Below are 24,912 nucleotides of genomic sequence, written 5' to 3' on the forward strand. Positions count from 1 at the left end.
GCTATCCGAACTCATTTCAAAAGGCTTCATAATCACTGTTCTTAAGTGCCAAGTGATAACTAAAAGAGATGAGAAGAGTAGGCTGTAAACTATTTCTCCAGGCCCTGAGAGCTCTCAGAAAAGGGAAAAAAAAGAACAGGGATCAGCAAGCAGTTCTAAACCTCATTTAGTCAACTCTGCTAGGAAATAATACCCACTTCTCTGATTGAGGCCAAAACTTCAGACTAGTGTGTTCTGATGCCTGTACTAAAAGAATTTGAATAGTGTAGAAAGCATTCACATAGGAAAATCATGGAAGACCTGCTTCAGTTCTGCTTCTCACTTACCTCTTAAAATAGAAAGGCCTAGCAAGGTCAGGGTAGTTAAGTATCGCTGTAAAATAACCTCTGTAGTAATAAGCAGTAGAACATGGCTCCACGCACTTGATGAGAGCAATAAGCAATAATAACAGACCTGTTAAGATCGATCAGTAATTTCAGAACAAATAAGCAAAAAGGAAGTTTAGGAGATAATTAAGGGAATTAAAGATTGTTTTATCTTAGAAGCTAGTGTTAAGAATAATCTTAATGGGCTTTTCCCTATGTATTTACAGTAGGGAGTGTGCAAAAATTGATGATACCACCAATCAAAATGTGATTTCAGGAAAAGAATGGAGTTTGACATTAAGTCATTTTTTCCTACAATTAGTCATCAGAAATCTATTAATAATCAGTCATCGAACTAAGACTTTTTTAAAAAATTGATGATAACCCGATCTTCAGTGTATGTATGCACTTCACTGCCAAAGCTAATCACAAGGACTATAGTGAGATTGGCTTTCTAGACTGTTCAGTTAGGGGCGAGTCACCTCAACTGTGAAACCCCCAAAGTGTGTGCATAGGAGAGAAGAAAAGCAAAAAAATGAATATCCTCAGTCTGAATAACTTACTCACCATGAAGAAGCAAACGTGATATACTGTGACTGAATATTCATTAAATGTTGGTAGGTAATATAGTGTAGTGGGTAATCAGACTCTGGAGCCAGACCCCATGGGGCTAAAATCCTGGTTCCGTCCTTTATCAATTAGATGTTCGACCTTCACCAAATTGCTTAATCGTTATAAGCCTTAGTTTCCTCATCTATAAAATGGGGACAGTAGTCACATATAGTTGTAACATGTCAGAGAGGTACTGCGGTCTCAGCATAGTGCTGGCAGGTACCGCAGATGTTATCTGTTGTTAAAATAGTTAAAAGTACATAATTATAAAAATGAGAGAGAAAGATTTATGATGATTTCAAACAATGATATCAGTTAAGACACCATTAAATCACTTATAAACGAGAATGGAGATTTCTTTCAGGAAAAAAATAGAGGCAATAAAATTTGAGAGCAGACAACTTACTGTGCATAGTTTCTATCTTAAACAAAGATAGACTTTTGTAGTTTCTTAGATGATCCTTCTTTTGTAGTTCTTTGATGCCAGGGAGGTAAGATTAGGGAGCCCTAGGAGGTAAGTGGCTTCAAATAGCTGTGAAGACTAGACTTTTTGAAGGAAAGTTTTGGGTATTAATGCTCTGGTATTTCCTTAGGAGACATGCTTTACATGCATTCATTGACAGAAAATTTTTTTGAAAATTATTTTTTTTAATGAGGAAGTTCTTGCTTGAATAATTTGTTGGGGTGCATTTATACATCTTTGAAGTTAGTAATCATTGAAGTATAGCACGATCTTAACTTTGACAATTAAAACCCCTCAATCCCTGGGTTGGAAAGATCCCCTGGAGAAAGAAATGGTAACCCACTCCAGTATTCTTGCCTGGAAAATCCCATGGACAGAGAAGCCTGGCAGACTACAGTCCATGGGGTTGCATAAGAGTCAGACATGACTTAGTGAATAAATAACAAGAAAGCTAAAAATACTATGTGAAAAATCATAACATTTTCATGTTCTCATGTAACTTTCCTCAATGCTATATAAGAATTATAATATCAATTTTAAGTTCCTGTTTCTAGGTTTAATTTTAAAAGAAAGAAATACTGCTTTTAAAAACTCATGTCACTGAAGTAATTGTATCCTTATCTATATACCAACAAGCAAAATTCATCGGGTGACATATTGGCAGAAGACAGGTATACTAGGAGTAGAGGACTTGCTTTCTTGATAGGAGGCTGTCTCCAGGGCCCCAAATAAACATGCACAAAACTGAAATTTCAAGGAGCATTTTCAGTTGAAGGTAGCTCAGCGAGTTCTTTTGTGTAATAGATTTAAATGTCCCTGTACAGCCTCTCAACCTGAAGATATGAAATGTCTTCATCCTGCCTGCCCCATCTTTCCATCAGTGGTCTTCCAACAATCTTTCTTGCTACAACAGCCTTTAATAATCAGATATCCACTTTGTGGAACTTCCTCATGGGAAGTGATAGCTTTGTTTTACCTATTTCAGTTTGACCCTGTTGACAGTTTTTTCTAGACGAGATAAAAGCTTATTGAGTTCGGACTAAAGTACTGTGCCAGGGAACTTCCCAGGTGCTCCAGTGATTCGGACTCAGTGCTTTCACAGCCCTGGTTCGATCCCTGGTTGAGGGACTCAGATCCCGTAAGCTGAGTGGTGCAGCCAAAAAAGAACTGTGCTGGGAAAGTTATTTTGGGAGTCAGTTTCTCTTTCTAGCCTTCTTCCCTTTCCCTTTAGAAAGGCTCATTAACTACTCAGTGACTTGGTTTTCTTACTTGTGAAATGGAAAGATGAGGAGACAAAAGAATTGGTGTGTGCACTCCTGTTGTAGGTTAAGAGTGCTCTGAAAAGAAAAGGAGGTTTTGTTAGAAGACCTTCCCAGCCCTGATTAAAATATGGACAGGAACAGAGTGGTAGCCTAAGGAAAGCAATCATTTTCCTCAGGAATCCATCAGTCTAGAGGTGCCAGATGCTTTTCTTTGCTGCTTACTCTTGAAGGGCAATAATAGTGTTCTCGGTGGGGTTGAGGACAGGGTCAATGTCAGGCCCTCTGTCAGTGAATCCCCAAGCTCAATCTGAAGCCTAATTAAATGAGTAGGTGTCTGGGTTAGTGGTAAAAGAGGTTGCACTTCTTCACAGCAAAGACAAGTCATTTTCAAAGGTGTGTACGTTGTCACTCCCTGGCAAGGAGAGCAGACACCGGAAAATACATTGTAATATTAGGACATCGTGAGTAAGCTGGGAATTGAGGAAAATAATTTTGTAATAAACATATGGAATAATTGGCCAGTGGTGCAGGAAATCTAAATGAGGAACAGGGACAGCTGGATACTTTCATCTCCAGAGAAAAAGGATTGAAGGAGAGAGTGATAGACCAAGGAGGTGGAGTTGAGAGAAACCTAAGGGAATGAGCCGTCTGGACTGAATACCTTCTCCCTGCTCAGCAGTTTCCACCATGGCCATTTGTTTAAACACAGAGCTGCCGTCTTTGCTGATTATTTCCAAGTTACATCTATGTTTCTGAATAAAAATCCATTTGAATCTCAAGTCAGATTTGCCAGGTGCTAGGTCCATTGTCAGCATTTAATATGCTGAGACTGCCGATGCTAAGGAAGGGAAGGTTTAAAAAAAGCGTTGAATTCCTGGTTGGCAAGCTTGAGGTGAAAGACTTCTCTTTCCATGGCCTCCTATGCCAGAGAAACCAATGACCCAGGGAGGAGGCAAAGATGGCTAGGGATGTGGGGCCAGAAAACCTCATGAAGTCTTTTGCTAAAACTCGAGTGTTTTCTTTATTTTTACTTTTTATTACATGTTGAAGTAAGTGTTGTGATAGTTTCATGTGGATAGCAACGGGACTCAGTCATACATATACCTGTATCCATTCTCCCCCTAAACTCCCCTCCTATCCAAGCTACCACGTAATACTGAGCCGAGTTCCCTGTGCTATACAGTAGGTTCTTGTTGGTTACCCATTTTAAATATAGCAGTGTATACATGTTTTCTTACCGACCGTCACTCCTGTGAAAGAGCTGAGTTTGTATTAACTTAGGGTCTCCAGTCTCTTTGCAGCTCTACTAGGCTTCCAGTTATTCCGTCTCCATGGTCATATGATCATTTCTTGGGGACCTGCAGTTGTTTCTAAGAGGAAAACCAAAGGGAGGTGGTAAGAGAGATTAAAAGACGTGAAAAGAAAAATACACATGATTAATGTTTAACCAGAGGGATTGCCCGGAAATTTAATGGATTTCATTTTGCTCTGTCTACAGCAAATGGAACTGAGGGTGACCAGAGCATCAACCCTGGCCTGCCAATTTTGAATAAGAGGGACTATTACCATGTTTTCCTACTTTACTTTCTGCAGCAGATTCCTGACATTCCCCCATTAGTCTGAAAATCGAAGGCATCCATTGTACCTAGGCAGCTGTGCCTCCAATCCATTGCCGGGTCACTCCAGCGTTTCTGGACACCTTCTATCCTGTAGAGATGCGAGTACCATTTCCAGAAATTGAGATTCAGTCCAAATTTGGCCAAGCGGCTGAGACTCAGCAAGAGCCTTTTAAAAGTGGTAAACAAAAGGAGTGGAGGGGGGAATAAAGGAAGGGGATGCCAGCGAGGGGACTCAAAGGGGAGGTTTGCTGCAATCCTTTACATTCAATTATACCAGCTCCTTTGTGCTTTTCCTTTTCGCTCTGCAAAGAAAGAATGAAATATGGTTTTCATAGCAAGCTGGCAGCATTATCTCAGGATGCATATTTCTTTGCTGGGTTGGAATGCCAATAAGGGGAGAAAAGAAGTTCCTCATTTAGAGGAAAGTACAAGGCTACAGAGAAAACACAAAACAACAAAAAAGGAATGCAACAAGTTTCTGAAATACTTCCAAAAACTACCCGTTAAAGAAAATATTTAAATGAGAACACTTTTGAAGATAAAATTTCTCATGGTAAACCTTAAGGTTTTTTAAAACTTCTAAATATGGAAGGGGGGAGAAATCAGCCAAATATGTAAATTATTTTTGATATTTGAAGATTTTTAGAATTGGCCCCCTCTCTTTCATTGATAAACACAATAAACTCCACAGACAAATCCTGGGTTAGGCAGAGGCTCTACCTATTTATGCACTTCATTGTAGCAGTATTTGGAAGAGAGACAAAAGTTTACTCAAATAAGTCCTTTTGCCATCTCTATTGGCATGATCAACATGGTTTCTCAGTGGGTTACATGATATTAAAGTAGGATGATACCGACTTGCTATGTGCTTATTTTTAAGTAAGAAAAAAAATAGAAACAATCCATTGAAAATGTTACAGAATTATAGCAATCAATTCAGTAAGTATCCCTAACCCCAGTTACAGATCAATAAGTATTTTTTAAAAATTAATAAACAGGAATCTTCAAATTACTCTCTAATTTACTTCTAGCATGTAGAAAATAGAAGGCGGCTTGTAAATGAAACAGAACTTTTAAATTAGAAGCTATTAAAAAGAAGGTAAAAAGATGAGAATATACCAATACCATGTTGTTTACTTTCCCTAAATTTTTTACCCTTAAAAATGCAAGTCTTTTTACTTTTAAAAAAGGCCGTGGCTTGGTTCTGAGTTCTCTGTCCTTTTTTTACCATGTTGCTACCATTTCCAGTAAATTTTTTCCCTCGTTTCTTCCATTACCCAGAGTATAGCATGTTTTTTAAATATATTCTGAAAATTCGCTCTCTGAGAAATAAGTACTTAATGAAGTCTTTAGACCAGGTCCTCATTCACTTCACTCATTCATTCATGCATTCATTCACTGGAGAGCAGCATTCCAAAAATTACTTAATTGAGAATCTGCTCTGTTTTGTAGGTGCATTAACCTCTTGATCTTAAGGACTTGTTTTGTTGTTGCTGCTGTTGTTTTCATTGTGTTGAATTTTTCAAATATTAGAGAATGAGCATTGGTTAGGTGGCACCTCCCAGTGCTTATCCCAGAAATTCTATCCAACTGACAACTTTCTGAGCTATTTCCCCTAATCTCCAGAAACAAGGAAAATTATTTATCTGCAAAACTGTTAGCAACATGGGTAGGAAAATAGTTTTTCCTTTTTTTTTTTAAATTTTGCTTTCTTCACATCTTTTTCCTGCTTCATTGTCTTTCATAATAGAAAACTTGGTTTCTTTGTGTTTGTTTGTTTGCCTGTCTTTTGTGCATGAATGAGAATCTTTATTGCTGACTGATCATTCAAGATAGATTTGCACTAACTCTCCGTCCTGGTCAGAATTGTTCATTCTGCCCTCAGGTTGGAACATATCAGAGTTCTTTCTCTTTTTTTCCTTGCAAGGTAAACATTGAGAGATATGAGATTTCCCGTCTGTCTCTAGATACAACTTATCTTTTAGATAAGTCTCTGTGAGCTGAGGTTTCAGGCTGTTTAATGTTGACCTCTTGAGTTCCAAACTTCCTTAAAGACTTTAAATAAACAAAAACTTTAGCAGTGATTACTAAGGGAGTGGTGGGGCAGCAGATTAATCCCCAAAGATCTAGATTCAATTCTACCTCAAAACCCACAGGTGAAAAATCCCTGCAATGATCTTGGCTTAATGGTTTCAACTCAGCTCTTGAGGAAGGACTCAGTCATTTTGACTAAGGCTATGGAGAAGGAAATGGCAACCCACTCCAGTGTTCTTGCCTGGAGAATCCTAGGGACGGGGAAGCCTGGTGGGCTGCCTTCTATGGGGTCGCACAGAGTCGGACACAACTGAAGCGACTTAGCAGCAGCAGCAGCATGTCATAAGAAGGATGATCAGGTGATTCCTTTTTTTCATTATTGATTAATAGATCTCCTTCACAGAGATGGTCACAGATATTTGCATACTTTGACCGGGCTGATAGTAATATTTTGGTTAATTTCAAGGTTGAACTGACAGCTATTTTAAACCTAGATTTTGGATATTATTTCGTTTAAAAGTTATTGAACACATGGGATCTTTCTTTGTCTCTGTACTATGTTTTCTGAAATCCCGAAAAGTACCCCTTTCAAAAGAGGGTACTCTGATGCCAGTAGTCTGATGGGTGAGAATACTCCAAGTCACATATGCAGTGAAATGCCTAAGGATTTCATTTGGGCAAAGTGGTCTTTTTTTTTTTAAATCATGGATCTGATTCTCACTGTCTCATCTGTTTTTGCAGTTGAAAAGATGTATAGGTATTCTTGAGTGCCCACGAGCAAATTTCCTCTTCATAAAGTTGTGTAGAAAGTAGCATAGTGAAATTTGGTCACAGCTGGTTTATTTCCTGTGTTACCTGAAGCCAAGTTCCATGGAGTAAACTCCAAATACCTTCTTAGCTGTGAGTTACTAAATACTGGTAGTCTTGGATCTGTGTGACTCAGTGTGGCTCTTTGCTCTACCAAATATGCAGGTTTCCTGTTATCATACAATGTTCCCATGGATTCAGTGTTTTGTGTTTGTGTTTGGTGGCCTCGGCTGGTATAAAAGAAGAATGTTAAAGAGAAAAGTAGAAACCTCCTGTAGAATAGAATAGTAAAAGTCATCTGGATTACCTTTCCTTGTAATTTTTTCATAATGAAATTGCTAAAGCAATGTCAGTAAACAGGAAACAAGTGAAGTGTAAAATAATTAGCACCAAAGGGAACATAATAGGTTACATATTAAAATCCATAGATGGATTATATGACCCCATCAGGTCCAGGGACCAGAGATCACATGACTCAGTGTGCCTTTTCTAAGGTAAGCACCCCAATGTACTTTGTCAGTTTACTGGCTTCTGACATTAAATAAGCTTCAGGTATGATTTATTGAGTAGCCTTTTGATGGGAGCAAGAGACTGAAATCTCCTAGCTCTCTCTGAACCTCAGCTCTGTTTTCATTACCTTCTTCAAGTATTACATTTAGTCAACCGAGTTATGTGTAGTTCTGGGAGACTCTCTCCTGCTCCCAGAAGTCATTGTTCCACTCATAATAAAATTATGCTATCAATTTGCCACAAGAGAAACACTGAAGTTCACTAAATTATTGCCGTGTGTTTTGCACTAAAGACAAAGCGATACCAATTAAAAAAACAACCACCCCTGGATCCTATTTTCTAATGGTGTGTGGGGAGAAGCGAGGCTGGCTCACAAGGGAGGTCATGTCTCCCTTCTACACATTACAAATTTCATTTGCCTTAATTAGAAAATGGCGCTTGTGGAGAGTGAGCAGGGGTTTAAGTGGGGAAAGAAGAAAGAATGAAACCTGAGCTGAGCCCTAAATAATATGTCAGAAAATGACAACTTGCCTCCCACAAGACTCTTTCATTTGAAAGATTTGCTAGGTTACATTAGACTCAGATAGATTTTTCTGGAAATGGGGCCATAACCCACTGACGAAAACAATGCCCCAGTTTCAAAACTCTGCAGGTGAGTTAAATTCATACTTTGGTTCCATCATAGTAGCGAGTACTCTAGTTCTCATTTAGGGTAACATTTTCAGGATACTGTTTCCCTAGGAATTTGAGCGTTAGTTACGATGTAACAGTATCATGTTTTTTAGAGTATCAGCAGGAACTAATATCCTGTGGTCTCAATTTGTCTTCTACTGGATTAATTAAAGAATTGCCAATAATTTGGTCTCAGAAGGAAAGCTTGCCTATCCCACACCCTAAATAAATAATGCCTGCCCATTTACCATCAAGTTGGTGACTAAACAAGTTCAGAATTTGAATAAGTCCAATTCCATTACAACAGAAAATCTTTATACAATAAAAATATTTCCAGCCCCAGGCAATAGTTCACTAGTTATAAAGAATACTTCTGATGACACCATTTTATCAAGCAACTATGGGCAGCCCCTTGCAGTGTATTATAATGAATTCTGTTCTGAGGACAAAAGGTGAAAAAAATTGGCAGTTTGTGAAGATGATTTGATTTTTCCCAGTAACACCAGTAATCATTAACAAAGAAAAAAATAATGAGAATTTCTGTTGCTAGACCTTCCTAGAATCCCTTCCATAGCCTAATAGCAATACTTGCAAATAGACCAAAATGGATCCAAAGAGAAAATGATTCTTCTAGGCATCACAACAGAACAAAAGTAGGCTGTGTTTTGTGACTCATCTTCAGCTGTGTTTCCAAACTAGTGGAGGGTTTGAAACTATTTCTGGATTGATTTGGAGCCTTTTTCCCCCCTACCTTTTAAGTGGCAAAGGGCTTATTCACTTTGCTTAGCTCTTAGTAGGTGCTGATTTCTTGTTGAATTGAATTCAAATAAGCTAGAGAGAAGGCTGAGGAAGAAAATCTACATAAAAACTGAGTATTGAGGTGAGAGGGTTACCATTAACCAGCCATTTCTTAGAGGAGATTAGATTTGAAGTTGGTTTTGAATCAGAGGAAGGAAGTGTTGTAGCAGTTATATAGAAATAATATGTTAGTCCATGAAAGTGGGGAAATTGAGTAAAAAAGTCTGGGAGGAAACCAGCTTTCCCTGACTAGAGTAAAAGAAGTGTCTAAGTATGTGAAGTACGGACACCCTAGTCCACAGGATTACGTGTAGACGGAAGGCTCAGCATGCCCACAAAGGGTGATGCAGTGTGGACTGTTGAAGGGAACTCATGGGTATGGGCAGCCTGGGTCTAATTCCAGCTCAGGCAACTCTTATGATCCTGGGCAGTTTTGCCTTCCTCACTGCCTATTCCCTCATCCAGGAAAGAATGGGGACTAGGTAATTTTTAAGGTCCTAGCTATCTTTAAAATTATATTACTTTATGATTCTAAGCCTGTGAACAAAAAAAAAAAAAAGAAAGAAAAAATCTAGTCAAAGCAAGTGAAATGAAAGCAATTCTAACCATTGTATTTTGAGTTGATCAGAAGAGAGGGAGAAAGATCACTCAGAGTAGGCTATGGGTGACTTAGAACCTGAATCAGAGATTTAGCTATTAAAATGAAGAAAAAGAGACTGATTTTATCTCTATTGTTACCCAAAAAAAAAAAAAAGTGGCAGGATTTGGTGACTAATTCAGCACAGAGTGTGAATAGAAAAAGAGGCTACAACAACTCTGGGCTCTGTGCCGTGGGGAGAAAGGGCTTGGGGATTCTTTCCACAAGGACAGCAGATTTGAGAGGGGCCTGATGGCTTCTCTGGGAAGATGGTCTTGTTTTCACAATAGATAGCAGAAAATAGAGATGAGCCCGGTAGGGAAAGTGAGGTCACAATAACAGGAAACACTGTGGGGCCTCAAAGGGGAGGGAGAGTTAGGTCTGAGGGAACAGATGTTTTTGAAGGCTCTGGAGCAGACAAGCTTGTCCAGAAAGAGACAGGAGACCTTGGTGATAAGAGGGTGTGGGAGGAGCTTAGGGATTTAGGGGCAAGTCCACGCTGGTTACTGTTATTTAGAGGGCACCTCCAATGGCTCAGTGGTAAAAGAATCCGCCAGATAATCACGATGGTGTGATCACTCACCTAGAGCCAGATATCCTGGAATGTGAAGTCAAGTGGACCTTAGGAAGCATCACTACGAACAAAGCTGCTGCTGCTGCTGTTAAGTCGCTTCAGTCATGTCCGGCTCTGTGCAACCCCATAGACGGTAGCCCATCAGGCTCCCCCGTCCCTGGGATTCTCCAGGCAAGAACACTGGAGTGGGTTGCCATTTCCTTCTCCAATGCATGAAAGTGAAAAGTGAAAGTGAAGTTGCTCAGTCATGTCCGACTCTTAGTGACCCCATGGACTGCAGCCCACCAGGCTCCTCCATCCATGGGATTTTCCAGGCAAGAGTACTGGAGTGGGGTGCCATTGAGTTCGTGGAGGTAATAAAATTCCAGTTGAGCTATTTCAAATCCTGAAAGATGATGCTGTGAAAGTGCTGCATGCAATATGCCAGCAAATTTGGAAAACTCAGCAGTGGCCACAGGACTGGAAAAAGTCAGTTTTCATTCCAGTCCCAAAGAAAGGCAATGCCAAAGAATGCTCAAACCACTGCACAATTGCACTCATCTCACACACAAGCAAAGTAATGCTCAAAATTCTCCAAGCCAGGCTTCAGCAATATGTGAACCATGAGCTTCCAAATGTTCAAGTTGGTTTTAGGAAAGGCAGAGGAACCAGAGATCAAACTGCCAACATCTGTTGGATCATCGAAAAAGCTAGAGAGTTCCAGTAAAACATCTATTTCTGCTTTATTGACTATGCCAAAGCCTTTGACTGTGTGGATCACAATAAACTGTGGAAAATTCTTTGAGATGGGAATACCAGACCACCTGACCTGCCTCTTGAGAAACCTGTACGCAGGCCAAGAAGCAACAGTTAGAACTGGACATGAAACAGACTGGTTCCAAATAGGAAAAGGAGTATGTCAAGGCTGTATATTGTCACCCTGCTTATTTAACTTATATGCAGAGTACATCATGAGAAACACTGGGCTGGAGGAAGCACAAGCTGGAATCAAGATTGCCGGGAGAAATATCAATAACCTCAGATATGCAGATGACACCACCCTTATGGCAGAAAGTGAAGAGGAACTAAACAGCCTCATGATGAAAGTGAAAGAGGAGAGTGAAAAGTTGGTTTAAAGCTCAACATTCAGAAAACTAAGATCATGGCATCTGGTCCCATCACTTCATGGGAAATAGATGGGGAAACAGTGGATACAGTGGCTGACTTTATTTTTTTGGGCTCCAAAATCACTGCAGATGGTGATTGCAGCCATGAAATTAAAAGACGCTTACTCCTTGGAAGGAAAGTTATGACCAACCTAGATAGCATATTCAAAAGCAGAGTCATTACTTTGCCAACAAAGGCCCGTCTAGTTGAGGCTATGGTTTTTCCAGTAGTCATGTATGGATGTGAGAGTTGAACTGTAAAGAAAGCTGAGCACCAAAGAATTGATGCTTTTGAACTGTGGCGTTGGAGAAGACTCTTGAGAGTCCCTTGGACTTCAAGGAGATCCAACCAGTCCATCCTAAAGGAGATCACTCCTGGGTATCCATTGCAAGGACTGATGCTGAAGCTGAAACTCCAGTACTTTGGCCACCTGATACGAAGAGCTGACTCATTTGAAAAGACCCTGATGCTGGGAAAGACTGAGGGCAGGAGGAGAATGGGATGACAGAGGATGAGATGGTTGGATGGCATCACCGATTCAATGGACTTGGGTTTGGGCGGACTCCGGGAGTTGGTGATGGACAGGGAGGCCTGGTGTACTGCTGTTCATGGGGTTGCAAGGAGTCAGACACAACTGAGCAACTGAACTGAACTGAACTGCAGTGCAGGAGATGCAAGAGACGTGGGTTCAATCCCTGGGTCAGGCATATCCCCTGGAGGAGGGCACTCCAGTATTCTTGCCTGGAGAACTCCATGGACAGAGGAGGCTGGTGGGGCATAGTCCATGGGCTCACCAAGAGTCAGACACGACTAGGCGACTGAGTGTGCACACACTGTAAAGGAGGTCTCCGTCTCTGGTTATATAAAAGGCAGAAAGCTATAAAAACATGATTTCAACCCATAGTTTAAAACTTCTAACAGGAAGCACCAACTAGAGTAAAAAAAAAGTTTGACAACTATTTAAAACACAAGATTCTTCCTAAATTGGGAATGGTGGGCCAAGTAACAAAGTATATCTTTTTTCTTCTATGTTTTGGATAGAATGGTGAAGGGCTAGACTTTTTAATGGAATAAAAGTATTGATTTCAGTAGACATCTCACAGTTTTCCATAGATATAAAGGTTAAAAATTTTGTAAGAGTGTGGACTTAACATCATGACTTTTTTCTATTTGTGAAATTCCTTGGCATCCTGCTCCCCAACAGATCAGCAACAAAACAAAATCTTCCTAATAGCATGTTGTTGATCTGGCCATGAGAAGCACGGACATTTTGCTGTGGATGAGCACCACTCCAAAGTAATTTAGTCCAACAGTCACCATTCATGTGCTTCTGACTTGTCACTTTCATAGCAATTTATATATTTTTAATGGGCAGCACTAGAGAAAAATGAAATACCATCTTATGGAAAGTGTATCTCACTTAGCTTTTATGTAGAGGCTATGCACAGTTATCAAATATGCTTTATTTTGATCATTTTGATAAGCTGTTTGTTAAATCTCTTCTTGCAAAGTAGATACTCCTGTTTAAAAGAGCATGGGAACTCAAACATGGGATCAGAGTTACAGTAGAATTTCTCAAGATGCCATTAAATTTAGACTTATTGAGATGATCGGATCAGGTTATTTCCCCACCTAAACAGTCACCTTCATTCATTGAGGTTATCTAAGCTGACTCTAGATATTGAGATTTGGGGAGCTAATTATCTCTTTTGTCAGCTCCTGAGTACATAGCATGGGGGAAGTGAAGTTGGATCTATGGGTAGCTGTTAGTCACTCAGTCGTGTACCACTCTTTGTGACCCCATGGACTGTAGCCCACCAGACTCCTCTGTTCATGGAATTCTCTAGGCAAGAATACTGGTAAGTAAGTAAGTGTTAATTGCTCATTTGTGCCCGACTCTTTGCGCCCCCATGGACTGCAGCCCACCAGGCTCCTCTGTCCGTGAGATTTTCCAGGCAAGGATACTGGAGTGGGTTGCCATTTCCTTCTCCAGGGATCTTCCCAACCCAGGGATCAAACCCGGGTCTCCTGCACTGCAGGCAGATTCTTTACCGACTGAGCTACAGGGGAAGCCCAGGTAGCTATTCCCTTCTCCAAGGGATTTTCCCAACCCAGGGATCGAACCAAGTCTCTCACATTGCAGGCAGATTCTTTACCATCTGAACTAGGCTATTTAAAATTTTAAGCACTGGAACATGTGCATTGTATCCCCACCATTACATCTGACCTCAAGGCGTAATTTAACCAACAAGTCTTCTCCCTCCTCCTGCCTGCCACACTCACCCACTTTTTAAAGTCATACTTTGCTTTTAAAGTTCTCTAGTCTCTAAAGGGGGCTTTTCAGGTGGCACTAATGGTAAACAACCGCCTGCCACTGCAGTGGACAGGAGAGATGTGAGTTTGACCTGGGTCAGGGAGATCCCTTGGAAAAGGAAATGGCAACCCACTCCAGTATTCTTGCCTGGAAAATCCCATGGACAGAGGAGCCTGGCGGCTACAGTCTATTAGGTCGCAAAGAGTCAGACATGACTGAAGCGACTGAGCACACATCTCTAAAGACAACTTTGCACTGAAGGACCTTCTTGTTTTACTGAGGGTCTCTATTCTGGCTTCACCATTTAGATTGGCATGTTGCTACACCTGAGTTCATATCTATCAAGAATTCTTTCCAAAATAGGCATATTCCTTGCCAAGTCTTCTTATTGGGTACCACTAATACAGAAGAACCCTAGAATCCCAAACAAACCTATTTTTCAACGAGTTTGAAAATTTACCAAAACAGTTATCTTTTCTGCTTGAATGCAGTAAATGAAACATCCTTGTTGTCCATCCAGTCCTGACTATATTTGGAATAATATATAAAAATTTTACAATTTCTTTAGAAAACTGGGCATTCATAATAAAATGGGATAATATGACAGGCTGAGTCATTTTATGAGAATGTATTGTTTTGTGACTCTGAAATCTTTTTTAAAGAGGAGCATTAAATATATTAATAGTATCAAACACAGTCAATGAAATAATAATTACAGTAGAGCTAACTTTAATAATCTCTCACGTGGCTCCCTGGAACACATGCCTACCAGGGTTCAATAGCACTCACTCTGTGATAAGCCTGTGCTCAGGAAAGGAAACACAGTTGTTACCATTAACTTTATAGAAACTGGAAGACTAACTGAAGAAAAGTTTGCTTCATTGGAAAAAATTCATCTCCTTCTCCTTGAGAGCAGAAACTAGGTCTATTTGCTTTCTAAGATCTGGATGCCTGCCATAGTGCTTGGTCACAGAAGGTTCTCACTGGATAATTATTGAAAAAATATATACATGATGAATAATTATTTAATGTCTGTATCAAAAGGTTCTCCTTAAAGGGCTTTATATCATTAGTAAAGCTGTTTAGCAATGCTGATACTTTATTTATAGGTAATGAGGAATTTAAAATATAAAATAATATTCCCATCAACTCTGGACAGTTGCTAATAAAATGCCATGGACTGTAGCCCTCCAGGCTCCTATGTCCATGGGGATTCTCCAGGCAGGAACATGGGAATGGGTTGCCATTCCTTTCTTCAGGGGATCTTCCTGACCTGGAAATCAAACCCAGGCCTCTTGCATTGCAGACAGATTCTTCACCATCTGAGCCACCAAGGAAGCCTGCAATGAAATGCTAAACTGAGCTAAATATTGAATAATTTAAATGAAATAAACTATAAATGGAAAATCCTTGTAAATAAGCTAAAACTTTTGTTTTACAAAAATAAAAACATTGGGAGGTCTAGAGAGGACATATGAATTCCCAGAGCCAACCAATAAGTGAGAGGCAAAGCCCAAAGTTGAATAAACCAAGTGCCAAGTCCAGAACCATTTCTAATCCACCACATCCTGCTTCCAACATCCTTTCATGTCAGTGATTTAATTACCTCAAAAAGAAAAAAAAAAAACATAAAAGGAAGTATCTTGATCATCTAGTTCACTTCCTTTCTTTTCTATGTAATTTCATAGTGCCATTATGACCTAGGTTTTAAGAAAAATTAAAGCTCTCCCTCTTCCTGATTATCTTTGTGTTCACGAATGTTCTGAAAAACAAAGTAGTTAAGACACTGAGAATTGAGTCATGGTGTAAATATATTTTCTTAAATGAAATTATTTATAATCCACCCAAATGGGTCTATATAATTAAAAGAAAAAAATGAAACATTTAAGGAGTCTCAAGAAGTCTTCAAAAAATATTTCTCTTTGGATTTGGCTTTGGTCTTCATTTATTACTCGGTGGCTTTTGCAGTGAAGACTACTGTATGTGGAGGGGAAGGAAAGTTGAACAAAAACATTATAAGGCACTTACCTGAATTATTTAATAAAAGGAAGAGTTTCTGGATCTGAAAAAAAGATGATACTGAAACAAAGCTACCATTAAAGACTTAACAACCAGCTAAGAGTGGGAGCCACTACCATATTGGATCTGTGACCTTGGACCCTAACCAATTATGAAGACCCAGGGCAACCAGTGAACAAAGCAATTACAATGGGAGTCAGACTATTAAGGAGCCAAGAGTTCAGTAGCTTTATGTCCCTCCCAAAGTATCCTTAGAACACTACGTAATAGGAAATGAATAATATTAACATTCCCACATGGTAGTTTAAAACAACTTACAGTATATTCCAATCCAAGCAGATTTTTCATTTTGATGTCTGTGGGAGTGGTTATTTTATTTTTATATGTACTTTTACAAACATTTAAATTGAAATAACCAGTAGCATAAAATTGCCAGTGATTTAGTTGGCTATGAACTTGTAACAAAATATACTTCGAAGATTTTTTTTCTCCCTTTAGCTCTCAGGTAAATTTCACTGCATGACAGCGTTTCATGCTAGGCAAAGCTCATACAGGAGATGAAAAAGCATGAAGCATAACAAACATCACAAAGCCAGTACAATTTCTTGTTTATAAAGAAAAACAAGGAATGTAAGCTAAGTGGAAAGGTGCTGGTTGAAAGATATTTTAAACGCCTTTGAGTTAAAACCATCAGGGATCAGAAAGCAGAAGGCAAATTCTACAGGCTAGTACACCCAGGGAAGAGGCTGATAAATTGCCTTGTGCACATTTTAATTAAACTATCATCTTGAGATTTTTTGTGTGTATTGATTTGCACAGTACTTAAAAAAGCTTCTTTCCTCCCCACCCCTCCCTTCTTTGAATGTTAAAGCTTTGTGCCTTCAGTTTGACTCTATGAAAAGAAATTACTCATCTTTGGGATTGTTATGAAAAAAAAAAAAAAGAACCCAAAACAAATGGGTGGACATGTTCTCTTCTCCTTTTCAATATGTTTAAATTTCAACTGTTCATATAATTATGCTGGCATGTATTTCTTCCTGGCTCTAGTCACGCAGAAAAATTTTAAACATGAGAAATTGGACAACTCTAATGTGGTGTAAAATCTACTTACGCATTGTATTTCTTTCAATATTCTGTCCCAATAGTATGCATATTGTTAAAATTAAAAGAAAATGTTAGCTTTTATGCCCTAATGTGTTTTCGTGATATACATAGCTGCCAAACATTTTATTAACATTGAAAAGGGGAAGTCTGAAAAATAAAGAAATGTTAGAGATATACTTGGCTTTAGCAGAGGTGACAGTGACAAGTATTTAATAGTAATCATCACTAGTATGGCACCAAGTATAAGAGTGTTTGCCAACAGTAATTAGGTTCCTAACATCCTTGAGTCAGTTGTTCTCCACTCTTCCGTTGTTGTCGTTGTTTAGTTACTAAGTCATGTCTGACTCTTTTGCAACCCCATGGACTGTAGCCCACCAGGCTCCTCTGTCCATGGGATTTCCCAGCAAGAATATTGGAATGGGTTGCCATTTCCTTCTCCAGGGGATCTTCTCGACCCAGGGATCGAACCCTAGTTTCCTGCATTGGCAGGCGGATTCTTTCCCACCGAGCCATCAGGGAAACCAGGTGAAAAAATACTAGACACTAAAAGTCTAGGATTCATGAAAAGGATGATCGCTTTCTGAGATAGCAATTGCTAAACCTGGTCTCTAAACCAGGCAGATTGTATAAGAATAGCAAGACGGCCTCATGGAGGAATTAAAAAGAAAAAAAAATCCCGTGATGTAGACGTAGATGTCCTTCTTCCTCAGTGACTATAGTCAGATTCTCACTCAACCTTCTATATATAGGCCTAGACTTCAGTCTGTGCTTTTCAACAGTAGCCTTGGGATGTCCATCTAATTTTTAGAGTTTTCCCCTGGAACACAGGACCCTAGGGAAAACTGAATTGCTCTGATGCTGAAATAATGTTCTTGTCCATTCATGAGTGCACTCAAGCTGACACCTAATGTTCATAAGTAGCTTAGATTCGGAATGATGCTAAACAGGATCACAACTATAAGATCCATTTTAGAATAGAACACCCTGTCTTGCCTCTCTCGGATCAGCATCTTTAAATCTGTTCTTGGAATGGCCGTTAGGTGGTGATGGAGAAAGGGACCCAAAGATAAATACTAGTTTGCTGTTCACATCTAACTAATGGTCTGCATGTGAGAGATTTCAGAGTTCTAATTGACTTACTAACTTTGTTCCTCTGCTGAGGCTAAATCTTTGGAAGAGTAAATCCTTCCAAACTTCAAATACTGTCTCCCTAGTAAAAGACTAAGTTCCTTTCTCCTTCACTTTAGACTACTAAGCCACCTTGCACCACTCAAGGCTTTTCCTCGTTCAGCAGTGGACAATATTATACAAGTTCTAAACGTTTGCTGGCCCACAGACTTCTCCGAGAATACAATTAAACCAGTGAGCCCCCAGAAGAATGTGTTCACGTACCCACCCCCACAGTTTTGCCTACAATCATAAGGCCCTTCCCTGGACTCTCCAGCAAATAAGCCCCAAAACAAACCAATGAAAGTAAACAAAGAAACTTCCTACTCTAAACTTTGCTGGAAATACATTAACTACTCTAAGGAAGAAAAAAACAAAAACATAATCACTATTCTTTCTTTTCTTGGTTGGATTTTAAATTAATTGAATTTTTAAAATGGTAACAGATGGTTCTCATTTCATTAGATGTTAAATTCATAAAGATTGTGAACCATACCTTTTGGTTTATTCTGTGTGGTACAGGCAGGGCCAGCACATTGGACTGAGCATCCTAGTCTTGCACAGCACGAGGAGCATCCCATCCCTCCCACCAGGCGTTCCCTTAGGAGTGACACTCTCTGAGTCAGGCTGTGTGGCAGCTCTCATCAACATCTAACATGTTTTGGATATTGAACAAGTTAATAAACTGAAATAGCACCACCCAACAGTGCATCAGTTTCGGTAAAATGCTATTCCAGTCATTAGTCAGTAAGTCTGTTTTGGCCATAATAAACCTCTGCTTAATGTTTGGTGACATTCTTCTTAATGTTTATCTCAGATTATTAAATATTATATACATATATATATATATTTAGTACAGGTCTAAATAGCATTTAGACCTTAAAGAATATCACTCTTGAACATAAACTTTTCTTCTTTGGGGAGCTTTATGCTAATAAGTATCTTGTTCACGGCCTCACAGTGATTTGTGAGCACCTTAGAGCCCTCCTTTGTGAAATGCCCGATTATCTGCATATCTGTCTGTTAATTTGTTTATCTGTTCACCTATCTATAGAAATTTTAAACGTTGTAATAACTTTAAGAACAGTGACACTAATGTAGTATTAGATTAAAAGAATGTTACTTTATGTGGATGTAAATGTAATTTAGAGGCTCTTAAAGGGAGCTCTATACTTAGCATGATTCTCGGCCAGTGAAGACAGGTTGATCCCCCTCATTTTGGGATTGCTAATTTGCCGTTAATTAGGAAGATTGATTCTGCTCTGTGATGCATAGGCCCAACCCCAAATGCATTTTTCTCCTTTCTGGAGTGCTTTCCTAGTTGTCATTGTCATTTTGCAAATGTGTAACCGAATGTCACAGGGCCTCATGAAATAGAAGTGCTTTTTCTGGCTTCAGGAATGCAAGTATTGACATTTTCCCAATTTTGTGTTCTATTATGAAGCTCATGCCTGTATTATTTTAAATAAACTTCTGCTTTATTCCACTTGATAGTTTTAATATTACAACATGAAAACTGTGCTCTAATTTGAATTTCTCATGAAAGAAACGCTTTTGTGGCAAAAATTCTGTATTTTTCTTGAAGTAAGTGCCAGTCTCAGATACAATGCTCTCATCGAGGGTGTGCTATTCTGTACAAGACAGCATTTATTTTTCAGTATGTTAACTGTTTGTTTATCTTCCCTGTGATATATTGAGTTTGCTGCTATAAGCCTTTTTTCCTACTTTTTTCTCTTGGCTGATGACAAATTTTAATCATTTGACTGTCCTTCACGACAATTACTTTAACTAAGATGAGTTATATTCCCTTTATGGGAATGGAGTCAGGAAATCTATCAAAACTAGTGAAAGGAAAATTCCTAGAAATGTTTTTAAACATAGTCATTAAGAATGGGCTGAACCAATACAGAAAAAAATGTGAGTACTTGGCAGTGTGAAGGAAACCACTTCCTCACTGCATTTTTGATGCCCATCATTGCCAGTAAGGTAAGAAGCAACTTTGAACCACATAATTTATTTCATAGTGTTAGAAACTGGTTAGTTAAGAACAATACCAAATCCACAGGGAAGGATCTATTTTCCTTTATGTGATGTAAGATTATAAACAAACATGTCCATGTTTGTACTTAGAGAAAGTTGTGCATGTATGTGATGAACATACGTGAACAGCATGTAAATATTTACATTTCAAGTCAGTGACCTAATTCATGATTACTTTTATATCTCCTCTTCCTTAACAATCTCAATATTTTGGCAAATTCGTTCATATTTCTTTTTCTTACATTTTCAGGAATAAGTTGAAAGTGATTTTGATGGACTTCTTTTAAATGTGCTAAATATAACCTCAGAAGCAAAAACAGAAAACAGTATATTAAAAAACCTAGACTCAGAGGGCATGAGATTTGGAAATGAGTGATAATGCACAAAACGAGAGTCCGTAAGCATGTGAATCCTGTTAGCTTCACTTGCAGCCTTATGTGCTGAGTAGAGGAGTCTTTGGTTGTAGATTTCATTACTTAGAGACCCTTGTCAGCCCCAGTGACATCTCCCAGTGTCACTGGGAGTTCTCGGGTATTTTGGTAGTTCCTTTTTACTTCCATATATCTCTAAATGTTTCATATAGCAGTTCCCTGTACAATCAATTCTACTTACCTCTGTGGTACTCGAGACACATTTTAATCCTCAACTGACTTCTTCCTGCCAGCCAATAATTGGCCAAGTTGTCACCTCTATCATCAACCTGTGTATCAATCTGTGTATTTTTAAGTAAACCCAAACTTAACCCAGTACTATATGGTATAAAATATATTTAAGGAATGAGATTTGCTGCTTACTTCAAAATCACACATTCAGTCTGTTGACAAATGTTTATTGAGTACCTACTGTTGACCAAGTACCTATCATGGTGCCAGGAACTGTGCTAGGCAAAGTGTATTCAGGGTTAGGACAAAACAGACCCTCTGCCCTCATGGATTTTACAGTTTAGTGCTGATAGTGGTTTAGTCGCTAAGTTGTGTCTGACTCTTTGCAACCCTATGGACCGTAGCCTGCTAGGCTCGTCTGTCCATGGGATTTCCCAGGTAAAAATACTGGAGGAGGTTGCCATTTACTTCTCTAGGGGATCTTCCCAACCCAGGGATTGAACCCACATGTCCTGCTTGACAGGCAGATTCTTTACCTTTGAGCCACCAGGGAAGAAGAGGTAGCAAGAATACACAGAAGAACTATACAGAAAAGATCTTCATGACCCAAATAACCATAATGGTGTGATCACTCACCTAGAGCCAGACCTCCTGGAATGCGAAGTCAAGTGGGTCTTAGGAAGCATCACTACGAACAAAGTTAGTGGAGGTAATAAAATTCCAGTTGAGCTATTTCAAATCCTAAAAGATGATGCTGTTAAAGTGCTGCACTCAGTATGCCAGCAAATTTGGAACTCAGCAATGGCTACAGGAGGTCAGTTTTCATTCCAATCCCAAAGAAAGGCAATGCCAAAGAATGCTCAAACTACTGCACAATTGCACTCATCTCACACGCTAGCAAAGTAATGCTCAAAATTCTCCAAGCCAGGCTTCAATAGTATGTGAGCCGTGAACTTCCAGATGTTCAAACTGGATTTAGAAAAGGTAGAGGAACCAGAGATCAAATTGCCAACATCTACTGGATCATTGAAAAAACAAGAGAGTTTCAGAGAAACATCTGCTTTATTGACTATGCCAAAGCCTTTGACTATGTGGATCACAATAAACTGTGGAAAATTCTTAAAGAGATGGGAATACCAGATCACCTGACCTGCCTCCTGAGAAACCTGTATGCAGGTCAAGAAGCAACAGTTAGAACTGGACATGGAACAACAGACTGGTTCCAAATTGGGAAAGGAGTATGTCAAAGCTGTATATTGTTACCCTGCTTATTTAACTTACATGTAGAGTACATCATGCGAAATGCTGGGCTGGAAGAAGAACAAGCTGTAATCAAGATTGCCTGGAGAAATATCAATAACCTCAGACATGCAGATGACACCACCCTTAGGGCAGAAAATGAAGAACTAAAGAGCCTCTTGATGAAAGTGAAAGAGGAGAGTGAAAAAGTTGGCTTAAAGCTCAACATTCAGAAAACGAAGATCATGGCATCCAGTCCCATCACTTCATGGGAAATAGATGAGGAAACAGTGGAAAATATGGCTGACTTTATTTTTCTGGGCTCCAAAATCACTGCAGATGGTGACTGCAGCCATGAAATTAAAAGATGCTCCTTGGAAGAAAAGTTATGACCAACCTAGACAGCATATTAAAAAGCAGAGCCATTACTTTGCCAACAAAGATCTGTCTAGTCAAAGCTATGGTTTTTCCAGTTGTGATGTTTGAATGTGAGAGTCGGACTCGAAAGAAAGCTGAGCGCCGAAGAATTGATGGTTTTGAACTCTGATGTTGGAGAAGATTCTTGAGAGTCCCTTGGATTGCAAGGAGATCCAACCAGTCCATCCTAAAGGAAATCAGTCCTAAATATTCATTGGAAGGACTGATGCTGAAGATGAAACTCCAGTACTTTGGCCACTTGATGTGAAGAACTGACTCATTTGAAAAGACCCTGATATTGGGAAAGATTGAATCGGGAAGAGAAGGGGACAACAGAGGATGAGATGGTTGGATGGCATCACCGACTCAATGGACATGAGTTTGAGTAAACTTGGGGAGTAGGTGATGGATAGGGAGGCCTGGCATGCTGCAGTCCATGGGGTCACAAAGAGTTGGACACGAGTGACTGAACTGAACTGAACACCAGGGAAGCCCACCAGGCTCCTCCATCCATGGGATTTTCCAGGCAAGAGTACTGGAATGGGGTGCCATTGCCTTCTCCAACATTTATTGTTTAGAACATATCATATATTTTCCTTAAAGTTCAAGGTTATACTTATGTACAGAGTCTCAACCATATCCTCAAATGACTATACAATAATCTCTTCTGAATTTTATCTCAGAATGTTGGAAACATATCTCCCCTATGCAGCTGGTCAACAAAATAAAATGAAAACTGAGATGAACGTTACAGGCAGTGCGAAGCTCGTGTTTCTTCCCCCACAGGTCAGAGCACAGAGCTAGTATGCATTGCCCTTTAGAAGGGCGTCCCTTTCTGTTAGTTTACCTCCTCTCCCACCCCATGGACTCACTAAAGTGACATTCAGCTACTGAAAAGAATGAGACAAGTGTAAGTAAAATATCTTTAAGTTGAGAGGGATCAGTATCTTCCTTATTTGGTATGAATATTTGATTGGGAAGTTTGTCAGATAATAAATCTTTATAGTGCCAGTTTCTTGACAGATAATGGCAAAACAAAGAGGCATAATCCCTGCCCTCATGGAATGTCCAGTCTATTAAGGAGGACAGACATACACAGTTATTTTTTGTTTTTATTATTAAGAATGTAATAGAATCATCTATGATCCATTGGACATGAACTGTGAGTTATGTTCTTTTCGATTTCCCCTTATAAGCAGTGCCACTCATTTTCCAAGAGCTTCCCAGAGTTAATGATGCAGTCCTCAGCCATGTAGAAAAATAAAGATGCTCTTTTTGATTAGTTCTAACTAAGTCAAGCATGACAATATTGACTGTGTTTAAATCATACCTTTCTTTGATAAGCATCTAAGAACTTCATGTATATTATCTAACTGGTTCTCAGATGAGGGTCATATCTTTTCAAATCTCCCTTTATGTAAAAGGTTAGGTAACAGAGGGTACATCCCCTGCTTGGCATTACCTAGAAACATCTGTGGTATTAACACTGATTTGCAGGTATACAGGTGTAATATTGATACTTTTTCATAAGTCACTTCTTAGGGAGGGGCAGCAAGACACAATAGAAAGGATAGATTTTGGAACAAGAAAAATCTGAGTTTGTATTCCATCTCACACTGTTAACCATCTGTTTGAATCTGAATTTGGAGCCTCAGTTTCCCCATCTGTCAAATTGAAATAATGCCATTTCATTAAATATTATTGTAAGAACTAAGACGTTCAGTAAAAGTTCCAAAAAGTAACTCTCCTTACTATTGTTGTTGTTTTACTTATTGTCATATCACATTTTCTGTTCTATTTCTTTTCCTGGAAAAAACCTTGTACATTTTTCTGCATATGGGGAGAGATGGATATCGTTCATTAGTGGATAGTACAGAGACTAACTTTCAGGAATTTCTAACTTCCTTTCTGTAAATAGTTCCTCACACTGTTATATATGACTTTTTTTATAGGGTTTTTAATGCTTTTGATAATGGAATATTTGCAGAGACATTCACAAAATAAAAACAAAGAAATGTCTCCAGTAATTTGAGTACTTGATGGCTTCTTAATCTCCATATATGGTTAGTGTCATGGAAAAATGGCCATGAAAACCAGGAATCCTGGCCAGCTCTAAATATTATTTTTTCTGCAGTATTTTTTCTTCCTCTAAACCTTTGTTTATCTGTTATTTATCAAACATTTAAAATTAAATATCTGAGTTTTATAATGTATACCATTGACGTACAAACAATTGACAGAATCTTTTGCAGGCTTCAGAATACAGAGAAAATGGCTTATTACAAGCATTCTAACACATTTCAAGAGGAGGACAGGTATTATTTTCAGAGATTTAAGCTAGCATTGTATCCCTGAGTCTCCTGGTTACTTCCTCTGCAGTCCATTGTTTGTTGTATTAAAACACATTGGGCATGTCCCTTTATTTCTCTCACTCTCCTGTTTCTTAAAGGTATTTTTAAAAAAGGTGATGTTAACATCCAGATACTCTGGGAGGAGCAACACACCTAAAGA

At 39.0% G+C, this 24,912-nt stretch overlaps 1 protein-coding gene across 10 annotated transcripts in view; it reads left to right on the forward strand.

Annotated features, from left to right (window-relative positions):
- The window catches only part of MEIS2 (Meis homeobox 2), a 223,723-nt gene that overhangs the window by 155,694 nt on the left and 43,117 nt on the right, over positions 1 to 24,912 (forward strand). The window lies entirely within an intron of this gene.

This window comes from Bubalus bubalis, chromosome 11 (genome assembly GCF_019923935.1).
Source record: "Bubalus bubalis isolate 160015118507 breed Murrah chromosome 11, NDDB_SH_1, whole genome shotgun sequence".
Taxonomy (NCBI): domain Eukaryota; kingdom Metazoa; phylum Chordata; class Mammalia; order Artiodactyla; family Bovidae; genus Bubalus; species Bubalus bubalis.